This window comes from Eulemur rufifrons, chromosome 7 (assembly GCF_041146395.1).
Source record: "Eulemur rufifrons isolate Redbay chromosome 7, OSU_ERuf_1, whole genome shotgun sequence".
Taxonomy (NCBI): Eukaryota; Metazoa; Chordata; class Mammalia; order Primates; family Lemuridae; genus Eulemur; species Eulemur rufifrons.
The window spans coordinates 3960186-3974269 of record NC_090989.1 but is presented as its reverse complement, the minus strand read 5'-3'; positions in this window follow the sequence as shown (position 1 = coordinate 3974269).

Sequence of the window (14084 nt, the reverse complement as noted above, 5' to 3'; positions counted from 1 at the left end):
TACACTTTAAAGTGGTTATAATGGTAAATTCCATGTTGTGTGTATTTTACCCCGGTTTACAACAGAGCTGGGCTGATTGTTTTAACAAACATTGTACGTGGCTGTCACTACGGGCTGGGCACGGCAGTTTGTTCACCTGTGTGTTCATTCGTTTGTTCACTGATCAACAAATATTTATTAAACACCTGCTGTGCGCCAGGCCCTGGTCCTGGTGCCAGGGTGTAACGATGAGTAAAATCGATTCTCACGCGGCTTACACTCAGCAGAGGAACAGTCCCACCAGCAGCTGCGGAAGCTGGCAGAGGGGAGGCCGGGCGCTGCTGGAGGGGGTGGCTCGGGCAGGACCCTGGTGACCGCTGGGTGCTGTTCCTGTGGCAGAAGGAAGACGGTGGGGGTGGGGTGGTGTGGGACAGTGGGGGGGGCTCCACATGCTCCTGGAGGGCGTGGCGGGGGGGGCTGTCCAGGGTGCCACGTGGGGGTCTCCCTGAGGCAGCCTGGTGGGCCGTGGGGGCCAGCCCTACGGCGAAGCCGCCATGGGGCTGGCGTGGCACAGGCGGGCTCCAGGCGCACTGCGGGACGGACGCTGCCGCTCAGCCAGGGCGAAGACGGGGAGCATCGGTGCGGCGCTCAGCGTGCCCTTCGCACCACACCTGTGTAACCTCAGATGACTGAGCAGCAAAGACAGACAGACAGGAACAGAAAATGAGTCAAACGGAGAATCCGCATGGCGATGCTTCTCTTCTAAGCACGAGGGAAGAAACTAAACAAAGGCACGTGCTCACTCGTTCCTTGCTGCAATGCAGGCTGATGGAGTGTGGGCTTTGTTAGTGGCAACATGTAAATACCACTTAAAACGCTTAGGCAACAACAAAAACATCCCCGCCTCTGGCTGCAGGTCCTCTCACACGCCCACGGGGAGTAGCCCTTCCCCCAGCCTGCTTCCCCAGCCGGGTCCCATCCCATCCAGCAATCGGAACCCAGATCCCGCAGCCCTGCCCTTGCTGTCTAACTGTGGCTCCTCCCGCCTCTCCACCCCTGGCTCAGGTCTGCCCAGCTCTGCCTGCACCCGCCTGCCAGCTGCTGGGACCCCAGGGCAGGTGTTTGGGACCGTCCTGACCGGGGCTCCCTGGGCACTTCCAAGTGGTGTGACCTTGGGCTAGTTCCCCAGCCTTCCTGAAGCTCGCCCTCCCGGTCAGCGACATGGGCACGAGGATGCCCAGCTGCAGGCTGGGGGAGGACGGAAGACCACAGCGTGCACGGAGCTCCCGAGAAGTGCTGAGCCCGGGGAGAGGGCAGTAAGGCTCCGGGACCTGCCTCACTCAGGGATGGTCCGTGGCTCACGGGGGGCTCCCTGATGTTCCAACCACCTGCACACTCAGTCAGCCACCACTCCCCCGCCCCTGCCCTTCCCTTCTGGGTGTTGTAGCCCCTGGCCTGTGCGCTCTGCCATGGTTTCTCGCATCGGCTGTATCCCGCCCGAGACACCACCTGCACAGCTGCCCGCAGCAACCACTGGCCCACAGCTGCCTCCTGAGCGCTCCTTTGGTGCTGTCCCGAGACACTTTCTCTATTGTCCTGCATCGCCACGGGGACCTTTATTGATATGTAACTTTTCCTGTGTGTGCTTGTCGCTCCAACTAGACCCTGAGCTCCTTGAGAACTGGGACCAGGCCTTAAAGTCCCTTCCTCGAATATCTGTAGGTTTTCAGGAAACATCAGGCTCAAGCCCCAAAGTTAAGTCTGGTCTAGGGCTGCCGTTTGCAAGACGTACTTACTAATCCAGGTGTGCACGGGTCCTGTTTGCAAGATGTACTTATTAATCCAGGTGTGCACGGGTCCTGTTTGCAAGACGTACTTACTAATCCAGGTGTGCACAGGTCCTGTTTGCAAGACGTACTTATTAATCCAGGTGTGCACGGGTCCTGTTTGCAAGACATATTTACTAATCCAGGTGTGCACAGGTCCTGTTTGCAAGACGTACTTATTAATCCAGGTGTGCACGGGTCCTGTTTGCAAGACATATTTACTAATCCAGGTGTGCACAGGTCCTGTTTGCAAGACGTACTTATTAATCCAGGTGTGCACGGATCCTGTTTGCAAGACGTACTTATTAATCCAGGTGTGCACCGGTCGTGCCCCCACAGGCCTTCCAGGCTAGGCTAGGTCTTCTCTCCCAGCCCCCCTCCCCTCAGGGGCACATGTCTCCCTCAAGGCCAAGGGCAACTTTCTGTGGTGCCCTCCTCGTCCCTCTACTCCTCAGCTTTGAGGCTGCAGGTTCCCACAGGGTGAAACTCAGCCCCTCAGCCTGGGAACAACGCCAGCCTCCCCTTCCTGACCACCCTCTGGGCCCTGCCCCACCCCACCCAGCCTCCGGTGGGGCCTCCTCAGCCCCCAACTGACCTGCCGACGATTGGTGTCACCCCTGCAGCTTCTGCCTGCAGAGCCCACCCTTCTGCACCTGAAAACATCTCTCCTCTCCCCGAGAATTGAATCCAAGTCATCCCTTACTAGGAAGTATCACATGCGGATGAAGACCTCAGGCTCCACATCCAACTGTTTGGGTTCAAATTCTGGCTACTGTGACTTTAGGCAGATCATTTTATTTTTCTATGCCTCAGTTTCCTCATCTATAAAATGGGGTTATGAGAGGGCCAACCTCGTATAGTCTCCAAGGGGACTGAATGGCTAATCAGTAGATGTAAAAGCGTAGGGCCCGGCACATGGTCACTTCCAGAGAGACAGACACACGGGGAGACACAGCTTTCACAGACGCTTCGAGCAGCCTTTGCTCTGGGGCTGTGAAGCCCTGCTCTTGTGTTATGTTAGATTACGAGAACAAAAGCACCTTACTTCATTCAGCTCTGCATGGGAAGAATTTTTCACAGTTAACATTAATGATATACCTTCAGCTTTTAATAAGGTCCAATGTGGCCGGGCGCGGTGGCTCACGCCTGTAATCCTAGCACTCTGGGAGGCCGAGGCGGGTGGATCGCTCGAGGTCAAGAGTTCGAGACCAGCCTGAGCAAGAGTGAGACCCCGTCTCTACTAAAAATAGAAAGAAATTATATGGAAAACTAAAATATATATATACAAAAAATTAGCCGGGCATGGTGGCGCATGCCTGTAGTCCCAGCTACTCGGGAGGCTGAGGCAGGAGGATCGCCTGAGCCCAGGAGTCTGAGGTTGCTGTGAGCTAGACTGACGCCACGGCACTCACTCTGGCCCGGGCAACAGAGTGAGACTCTGTCTCAAAAAACAAACAAACAAACAAACAAACAAATAAGGTCCAATGTTAGGATGATTTGTTTGGAGAATATTTCTGGTCTTTTAAAAAACATACCAGCCACTCAGGAGGCTGAGGCAGGAGGACCACGTGAGCTCAGGAGTGGAGGCCGCAGTGCACTCCAGCTGGGCCACAGAGCAAGACCTTGTCTCTAAAAATATACTTTTCAATTAAAATTTTAAAAAGAAAAACCATAGAAGATTTTGTGATTTTACTAAAGCCCCTTTAGTTGAGTGTGTAATGAACTCCTCCTTTAACACAGCCCCAGTGTGTCTCCCCAGTGTCACCGACGACGTCACCAGGTTCCCCAGGTGCCGCTTGACTCTGCCACTGCTCCACGGCCAGGGCCTGCTCCTGACTGGTTCTGATCCGTTCTTGGGTTTTTAATTGTTCTGATTTAATTTAGTTTACTTTTAGAAATAAGGTCCCATGTAAGAAGGGAACCACATGGAGAGGAAAAGGAAAAGGAGAAAATCTATAAACCAAAGCGTCTGGATTAATGTGAAAAACAAAATTCAGGGAAGAGCCAGGCATTTGCTGATAAGGCATGCCAGGGACCCTCTGGCTCTCACCTGAATTGTCCTAGAGCCCCGAGGACCCCACACTGGGAGCAGGGCTCTGGGAGCTAAATCTTCTCTTGTCATTCCGGGAGAGGGAGGGGACGGTGATGCCACGACAATGCTCTTCAAAATCAAACCTGAGACGAAGCAATTTTTAAAGAATTTGTTTTTCATTTCACATATTCACATTTGCATTTTTTAAAGGCAGTGTCGCTTCTCCTTTCCGTGCTTCTGGCGTCTGACGCTCCCGGACCTGCGGCATTCCTGGCGTGCCTACCCGGGCCAGCCCGCCAGCCCGCCTCGGCGCTCGGCCCGGGGCTCCCACGCCCGACCCGGACTGGCTCAGACGCGGCCCACCCCGGCCTCCCGGCCAAGGCATAGCGTAGTTCCGTAGTCCTTTCTTTTTCTTGTTCCCCACTAGATCTTTTTTGGCCTTGCCTATAAGATATTTGATATTCTTCCAGCTTTTATTTTATCTCCAAGTTTGATAAGCATCTGTAAGACTTCTAAGTCTTTGTCAAGGAATGGCTGCCGGCTTCGGACGGGGCGTGGGAGAAACGGCAGAGAGCGGCGAGACTGACCTGGTCCTCCGCCTCCGTCCTGAGGCTGGTTCTCCGCGGCTGTGGAGTGCGGAGCTGTCACTTCTACGCGCCGCTTGCTCCTGCCCGAGAGGTTCCGGAGCCTCAGCGGTGACTGTTTCCTGGGGCATGGACCTGATGGCGCAGCCACAAAGCGAGGGAGGCATCTGCTCCGTTCATTCGCTCGCTCTGCAGTCCTTGCATCCCCCGCAGCTGGGGCGTGCAGGTGCGCAGCTCCGTGCCAGGCCACACCTGAGAGGAGCTGCAATGTGTCCTCCTGGCCTAGCTTTCTGCCTCCGCCCTGCTCCGGCTGGTGGCTGCACACAGGTGGCCGGGGGCAGCGCTTCGCTTCAGTGGCCCAGATGCGTTTTGCTCCCGGCTTTGCTTCCCCACCGACTCTGCGCGGGACGGCATCTGCTCTGGAGCACGCGTAGATCTTGATCCTGGCGTGATGGGGCGTGCATGCCCCTGGCGGACCTTGACCAGGGTGGCAGGAGGTGTGTCTCCCATCTCAGAGGGTCCCTGTCGCCCAGCGTAACTAGCTTGATAATGTGCCCTGCCCGGGTTTCCCTTGTTCCCTGTTTTCTTCCCTCCACCCCCACCCATCCCCTGGAATCAGGTCCCAACACAAACCACTAGGGAGCAAGCGCTTGTTATCTGGGGACAGCTGCCAAGTCGCCCATGGGGCGCTCGCAGTCCAGGGGGATGGAGCAGGGTGCACACAAACTATCATGGAACCACGTAGCCAAGGCCACAGGGGCATTTCACAGATGGAGGAGCACCTGGCCCTGCTGGAGAGGCTGGGCGGGGCGTTGGGGGTGAGCAGGAACAGAGGAGGGAAGAGGCGGCGGGCGGAGGGAGCAGGGAGCGCAGACCTGGAGATGGTGGGCGGTGCCAGCGGCTCGGCCTGTCTGGTTGGACCTGGTGGAGATGAGTTGGGGATTGAAGGCAGAGCCTGGCCCTTGTGGAGCATCAGTTTTACCCAAGGGGAAGGGGAACCACCCAAGGAGCAAGCAAGGAACAGGCGTCACCAGGGTTGTGGTCACCTGGAGCCCCGCTGTTCAGAATGGGGTTCCGGACCCGCCACCTGGGTGCTTGTTAGAAATGCAGAGTCACAGGCCCCACCTAGCCCTGTGGAATCAAAACCTGCATTTTAACAAGAGCCCGGTCATTCGAATGCACATTGGAATTTGAGCAGCCCGTCCTAGGACACTTTGCAGTGGAGGCTTTTGACTGGGGGGGTGGAGAACCAGAGTCCTGGTGTCAGAAGAGCAAGGACTACCGCACCTGCTAGGGGGGTGGCAGGGGGAGGGACCCGGAGCAGCTACCAGCTACCAGGTCCCACCCATGGGAGGGGTGAGATGCTTCTGGAAATGCAGGGTTGAGGGCGGGTTGGAGGGGAGGAGGTGGCGGGTGGGGGTCTTCTGGGGCTTGCTGAGATGTCCGCAGCTACAGGGTTAGAGCTCAGAAACAGAGAGCCGGCCGGGGCTGATTTCAGTGGGTCCTCCCTGCCCTGGGTCCTTCGCTGTTTCCCAAATCTTTACAAACCATCTGCCTAATGATAAGGCCCAAAGTGCTGTCCCGGATCAATGTCAGCTTCTCCAGAGGGAAGTTTCTGGGAGCCATCTTGCAGAACATTGGGACATTGACATTTCCCACTTTCATTTGCACCTTATATCAGGGGCTCTGAGTGCGGCCCAAATACACAGCACCCCTCCTACTCACCTGGGTGCTGGATGCATTGGGAATGCAGTAGTGAGTTAACAGGGGGTGCAAACTGTCACCTTTTGTCCCAGGAAAGGTAAGTTGAGGACACAGCTTGAGCACCTCTGGCCGACTTGGTCTGTGAACCTCGCAGAGGCAGGTGCCCAAACACCAGCAGGCTGACGGATGACAGCTTTCTGCAGGCGGTGCAGCCCCTCGAGTGCCCAACGCTGCCAGTGGGAGCCACAGCCCCTCCCTGGGGGGCAGGTGAGTGAAGGGCCGCAGGAGGCCAGGCAGTGTGTTAATGGAGGCCCTGTCACAAGAAGGGGTTGGGAGAGGCTTGCCCAGCACACGCCCTGACCTGTGGAGGACGGTGGCTCTGCCACGATGCCTGCAAGCTGTCACAGCGTCTGCCCTCGGACCCACCTGGCTGCCTCTTGTAACGCCTGAAGGTGTTCCGGGTCTCTAGTCACACCGGTCCCTGTGGGCTGATTTTCACATGTGCAGCACTGTCTTGGGCAGGAAACCAGAAGCAAAGTCGGGATAGACACTGGGGGCCCCCAGCGCTGAGGACGCTGCCCCCAGCTCCTGACCATGCGAGAGACGCACACTGGGCACTGGAAAGTCCGTGTTGGTCTCTGGCTGGTCCCAGGATCTGGGAGGAGTCTCCATCATCTCCAGGGCACTGAGCTGGTTGGTGGGACTCCTCCAGCTGTGCCCTCCAGGGCCCCTGCCCTCCACCCCATCCTCCCCTCTGCTTCCTTCAGGCAGGTGTGCACAGCGCCTGGCAGACTCCTGCTGCTGTTGGCTGGGAGCGTGCTCCCTGACCTTGGCCAGGTCCTCCTCCTGCTGCTGTTTTAAAAATTATTTTTTAAAAGCTATTTCTGAAATCCCTGCTGCCAACTTTCTCATTTGCAGAAAAACAGTTACTCCCATGGAACTCTTTGCTATCTGGTTAGGTGATTAGGAACTTGATCTGTGTTTTTCAAACCTGCCTGAGAATAATGTGGGTGCTTGTTAAGAACGCAGGTCCCCAGGCTCTCCTGGGGAAGGACGCCGAGTGGCTTAGCTCACAGCGCTCAGGGCTGGCCCAGCCCAGGAGCTCGTTAGAAATGCAAGGCCCCCCAGACCTGGGAGAGCAGAGCTATTCATGTATTTTAACAAGCCCCCGGGTCATCTGCAGCCACGTGGAAGTTCGAGAAGTGCTGGTCCGGGCACACAGGTACTTTATATTTACTGCCCCCCATCTGATAGGTTGTTATTTATATTTGCTTTTAAAATATTTTATTGAGGCATAATACACATGAAAAGTGCCGGCTGGGCACAGTGCCTCACGCCTGCAATCCCAGCACTTTGTGGGGACAGGAGGATCGCTTGAGGCCAGTTCGAGACCAGCCTGAGCAAGAGCAAGACCTGGTCTCTAAAAAAGCCAGAAAAATTATCTGGGGATGGTGGTTTTTGCCCATAGTCCCAGCTTCTTGAGAGGCTGAGGCAGGAGGATCACCTGAGCCCAGGAGTTTTGGTTGCTGTGAGCTATGATGATGCCGCTGCAGTTTAGCCCAGGAGACAGAGTGAGAGCCTGTCTCAGAATAAATACATACATAAATAAAAGTGCACGTGTCATGTGTTCAGCTCGGGGAGTTTTCACCAGTGAGCTACACCCGAGTAACCAGATCAGGAATCGCCAGGTGATCAGCACCTGGGACGCTCCATACACCCTGTCAGTCACGACCCGCTGGCCCTAACAAAGATAACCAGATACCGCCTTCCAGCTTCTAACGGCACACGCACTTCCGCCCGCCTTGCTCTTTGCGAGGCAGAATCGTGCAGTGAGGCCTCCCCCGCGCCTGTCTTCCGTTCGCGCGCGGGCTCCTGCGCCGTGCTGCACGAGCTGAGGTCTATTTGTCCTCCGGCTGAGCGGGCAGCCACGGGGCGAGCACCCCGCTCTGCTCATCCTCTGTGCTGCTGGCGGCGCGGGCCCTTCCACTCTGGGGCCATTATGAACATGGCACCTGCGCGTCTTAGCTCCCGTGGTGACGTTAGCATAGAGCTAGGTTTCAGAGCGCTGACCTGCACCCTGCCACGTGCGGTGCCACCCCTGTTGCGCACAGCATCCACCTCTGCAACGACCCAGCGCCCTGTCCCGTCTGCTCCGCCTTCAGAGCCCATTGGGTCACGGCTGACAGCTTGTCCTTTCTTTTCATCTTTGTGTCCTGCTGCCCACAAATTACAAATGGCCACATCCAGGTGCCTCTGTACTCTTCCAGGACAGGAGGAGCTTTGGGGACTTTAAAGTTTTGCCTCACTTTCTTTAAGTCACACTCAAGAGCTGTAAGAACAGTGTCACCTTACTCCCCCGCCCAAGTGTCTTCAAGCGTCCCGCCAGAGGAAAAGGCTGTAAAGTGACCGTGGCCCGAGCTCCCTGCTCCTGGCGGGTAGATGGCTCCACGCGGAGACAGGGCCTCGGGGCTGGGACGGGGGTGAGGAGAGTGAGCGCTCGTCTGGAGTGAAAAATGTAAGGCGATGCCCAAAACTCAGTCATCAAGACAAACATTTTAATGCAATATTTTAAAAAATCCAAATTAATGCAATAAATCCATGATGAACAAAACAACATTTTCCTTAAAGACCAGTGCTGAGCTGAGCCTCACTGGACCACAAACAAAACGAAAGATGTGTGCCCCCTACACGTTCTTTTTATATTTTTTATATGTTTTTATGTTTTTTTATAAAACATTAAGGTAGCTGAAAAATTCTGTAAAATGAAAAAGTGAAACAGTATTTCAAGTTTAAATATTTTACTAACAACAAATTTATTATAATTTTACTTTCCTGGCTTTTAATGGAAACATTCATCAGTGGTATTTTCAATGTCTACTTCTTTGCTTATCTCATTTTCAATTCAGATAGCTGTTGTGTTTGACGATTTCTCTTAACCAAGTGATCTAAAATAATTTTAAATTAACATTACATATAATTTTTAATATTAATATTAAATAGCAAATTTTAACTATCATTAAAATTATTTAAACTTGTCACTTGATTAAGACAAATTATTACACATGGCAGTTCTCTCATTAATAGTAAATATCAAATGTTAATATTAAATAGTATTAACTATTTAAAGTTTTACTAACATTAAAATTATTTAATACTCAGAAGGCTGAAGCAGGAGGTTGAGGCTACAGTGTGCTGTATTGCGCCTGTGAATAACTACTGCACTCCAGCCTGGGCAACATGGCAATACCCTGTCTCTAAAAAGAAAAAAAAAAAAAAAAAAGAAATTATTTAAGAATTGCCACTTCATTGCCTGGAGTCCAGTGTCTTGAGAACTATTGGCTCATGTATTTTATCTGGTGCTTTAGTTGTTTTAGGTAGGAAGGCACATCCAGTCCCTGTTACTCTGTCTTGGCTGGAGCAGAAATCCTCCATAATTTTTTCTTTAAATATTATTTTTTTTTATTTCAAAATATTAAGGGGGTACAAATTATCTTTCTTACATGGACACCTTATATGAGGCCTAAGTCAGGGCTTTTAACGTGCCCATCATCGGAACAGTGTTCATTTTACCTGATACGTAAGTTTTTACCCTTCACCCTCTCCCACCCTCCCCACTTCCTGGATTTCCAATGATCCTGACATCTCTTTGTGCCTGTGTGTGGCCATCGTTTAGCTCTCAATTATTAGAGAGTGCATGTGGCATTTGTTTTTCCATTCCTGAGATACTTCACTTAGGACAATGGTTTGCAGTTCCATCCAAGTTGCTGCAAGACATTATTTCATTCCTTTTTACTGCTGAGTGGTACCCAATGGTGTACATATACCACATTTTCTTTATCCACTCATGAATTGATGGGCACTTGGGTTGATTCCACATCTTTGCAATTGTGAATTTTGCTATGATAAACATTCCAGTGCAGGTATCCTTTTGAAAAAATGACTTACTTTCCTTTGGGTAGGTACCCAGCAGTAGGATTGCTGGATCAAATGGCAGGTCTGCTTTTACTTCTTTGAGGAATCTCCATACTGTTTTTCATAGAGGCTGCCCTAACCTGCAGTCCCTCCAACAGTGTATAAGCATTCCTATCTCACTGAATCCATGCCAGCACCTATTGTTTTGTTGTTTTTTTTTTTTTTTTTTACTTTTTAATAATGGCCATTCTGACTGGGGTAAGGTGATATCTCATTATGGTTTTAATTTGCATTTCCCTGATGATTAGTGATATTGAGCATTTTTTCATATATTTTTTGGCCATTTGTCTATCTTTTGAAAAACTTCTGTTTATGTCTTTTGCCCACTTTTTAATGGGGTTGTTTGTTTCTTGCTGATTTGTTTAAGTTCTTTGTAGATTCTGGATATCAGCCCTTTATTGGATGTTTACTTTGCAAATATTTTCTCACATTCTGTCTGTTGTCTATTAACTCTGTTGATTATTTCCTTTGCTGTACAGAAGCTTTAGACCAATGGAACAGAATAGAGAACCCAGAACCAACTGATCTTTGACAAAGCCAACAACATATACTGGAGAAAGGAAGCCCTATTCAATAAATGGTGCTGTAAAAACTGGATAGCCACAAGCAGAAGAATGAAACAGGACTCCTCTCTCTCACCATATACAAAAATTAATTCAATATGGATAAGACTTAACTGCAAGGCATAAAACCATAAAAATTCTAGAAGAAAATGTAGGGAAAACTCTTTTAGATATCAACCTAGGTAAAGAATTTATGACTAAGACCCCCAAGGCAAATATAGCAACAATAAAAATAATTAAATGGGACTTAATTAAATCAGAAATCCTCCGTAACTGAATTTTTCCTTCATATTTTCAATCTTGTCTCTTTGTGCTCATTCTGTGTAATTTTTCTCTGATGTGTCTGCTTGTTCATTAATTCTCTCTAGTCACATGCAATCTGTTCTTTAACTCATCGAGTTTTTAAAGTTAAAATTTTCTATTTTCCTTTTTAGAAGTTCCATTTCTTTCTTTCTCATATCTGCTTGTTCAGTACTGATAATGTCTAATTATTTGTCATCTTTATTATTTCACTTTTCATTTCTTTAAATGTTTCTTAAGTATCTGTTATGACCGGACACTTGACAGTTGCAATACCAGCAGTGTTGGAAGGTCTAATTCTATTGCTGGTTGTTTCTGCTGACTCTCGCTCTCAGAGTTTGCCTCCTCATGTGTTGAGCGTGAGCTCTTGGCTTGATCTGCTGGAATCGTGAAAGTCTAAAGCAGTGCTTTCACATGGAGAGGATTGTTGTTGGATTCTATTGCAAGCCAAGGGTATCATGGACTTGAAATCCCAAGTTGGGGGTTTCCAAGACCACCCCCAGGTTCAATGATTTGCTAGGAGGACTCACAGGACTCGGCAGATCGTTGAACTCATGCATGTGATTTATTATAGTGAAAGGACACAAAGAAAAATCAGCAAAGGAAAAATGAGCATCGAATCTGGAAGAAACCAGGAGCAAGCTTCCAAGATCTTCTCATAATGAAGTCACGCAAGATGCATTCAATTTCTTCAGTAACTGCTGTGGCAACACGAGTGAAGATGTCAACCAAGGAAGCTCATTAGAGACTTAGCCAAGGTTGTCACTGGGGGCTGGTCACATAGCCACTCTCTGCCTAGCATGTACCAGCATTCCAGACTTTCAGAATGAAAACAGGTGTTCAGCATAAACTGTATGGTTGGTACAAATAGTTTGGGCCCAGTGAGCCACTTTTATCAGGTTTGGTAAGAAACCTGAAATCCAAGTTCCTAGATGCCAGCCAAGGGCTGACCTTGAGTCCTTTCTAAGGAGAGCAGTCTCAGGCTTGCTATGGCAATGCTCCTTTGTACACGTGTGAGCCTCTGCCCCCTGCAGGGTCCCCACTCAGTGTGAGAATCACAGGCTCAGCCCCTCACTTTGTCACTGACTCAAGGCTCATTGTATGGAGACAGTGACACTGGGGGTGTCCACCCTCAGGCCATCAAGCTCTGTCTAGCTCACGAGTTCTGTTGGCTTCTTGAAGGTGAGTTGAGCAGGGGGCTTGGAAAACTCCCTCACTCCTATGAGTCTGGCAATTCATCAAAAAGTGTGTCTTATCAAGAATCTGAGTGCTCCTTAGCACAGAGTAGTAGGAAGGCTCCTCAGAGCACCTAATTTGTCATGTGTCATAAATAAAAGTCCTTTATATTTGTTTTTTAAAGAATTTTTAAAACTCTCAAGAAGAATTTGATATGTCAGTTGTCCAGGCTAAAAAATAAACCTAAATGTTGGGAGGTTGCCATCCACTGAACAGAAACTTTTGAAAGGGATAGGGCACACAGAAAGGAAACAAAGGACGAGGGTGGGCAGTGAGACAACTGGTTATATTTTTGTGAGACCCAGGAAATCTATATCTTACATAAAATAAGACAAATGTGAGAAGAGAAAAAGGGAGTGAAGGAAGCATCAATTATGTAGATGTCCCTGGGGAGGTGGAAGAATGTTTGATCTTTTCTTATTTCTGTTCTACACCTGGGAAGATAAACTTGTAATCAACATTATTAGTGTGGAATCAAACAGACTTCAGTTTCAGGAGTTAGACTTAGCCTGCAGACCCAAAGTTACAATTTGCATGTCCTTGCACATCAGGTCAAAAAAAGAATAGTGATCACTGAGAGATGAGAAAGAGATGAGATAAACCAGCAGTCTCCCTGAGTTGAGGAAATGGGATTGGGAGTCTGGGATTGGGAGTCCAGAGGAGAGAAGGTGGCTAGGGTTCTGAGTGTAGGAGTGTAATGTGCTAGAGAACAGAAAGCTGGTGGGGTACGGGGGAGGGGGGGGAGAGAAAGAGAACGAGAACACTCTGGATATCTGCAGGGAGGATGACATGACTCTTTAGCAAATGAGGAAACTTCCTGAGGCTGGTACACCTGAAGGGATTAGGGGGAACACAGTGGTCTAAATAACTCACGGGGCATACTGTGTTTGCCTCAGTAGTGGAACAAAATTAGCCCTCAATTAAATGCTGCTCTGATCCCACTTACTACATTTTAAAGGCAAAACCTGGATAGAATTGTTTCCAACTAAGTTAATTATGCCCCCCAAACAAAGCTGCAGAATAGTTACAGGAATACAAAAATAACCAGCTCCCAACAAGGTAAAGTTCATAATGGCTGCAGTCCAGCAAAAAATTACCAGACATGCCCAGAGGCAACAAAACGCTACCCAGAGTGAGGAGAAAAAGAAATTAATTGAAAACCAACCTAGAAATGGAACAGATCATGAAATCATTTAAAAAAATTAGTTAATCCAAAAGAAGGAAGAAAAAGATAAAATTTGGAAAAAAGAACAGATGGGATAGATGGAAAATGAGTAAGATTCATTTAAATCCAATCATACAAAAATCACATTAAATGTAAATGATATAAACATCTTGATTAAAAGGCAGAGAATATCAGATTGTTTTTTTTTTTTTTTTTTTTTTGAGACAGAGTCTCTCTCTCTGTTGCCCAGGCTAGAGTGAGTGCCGTGGCGTCAGCCTAGCTCACAGCAACCTCAAACTCCTGAGCTCAAGGGATCCTCCTGCCTCAGCCTCCCGAGTAGCTGGGACTACAGGCATGCACCACCATGCCCGGCTAATTTTTTCTATATATATATGTTTTTAGCTGTCCATATAATTTCTTTCTATTTTTAGTAGAGATGGGGTCTCGCTCTTGCTCAGGCTGGTCTCGAACTCCTGAGCTCAAACGATCCGCCCACCTCGGCCTCCCAGAGTGCTAGGATTACAGGCGTGAGCCACCGCGCCCGGCTGAGAATATCAGATTGGACCCAAAAATCAATACCCAAATATATGATGCCTAGAAGAAACACACTAAATATAATAACACCAATAGGTTAAAAGGTTGGAAAAAATAAACCATGCTAAAACTAATCAAAAGAATGCTGCCGTGGTTATATTAATACAAATGGAGTAGGTTTCACAATAG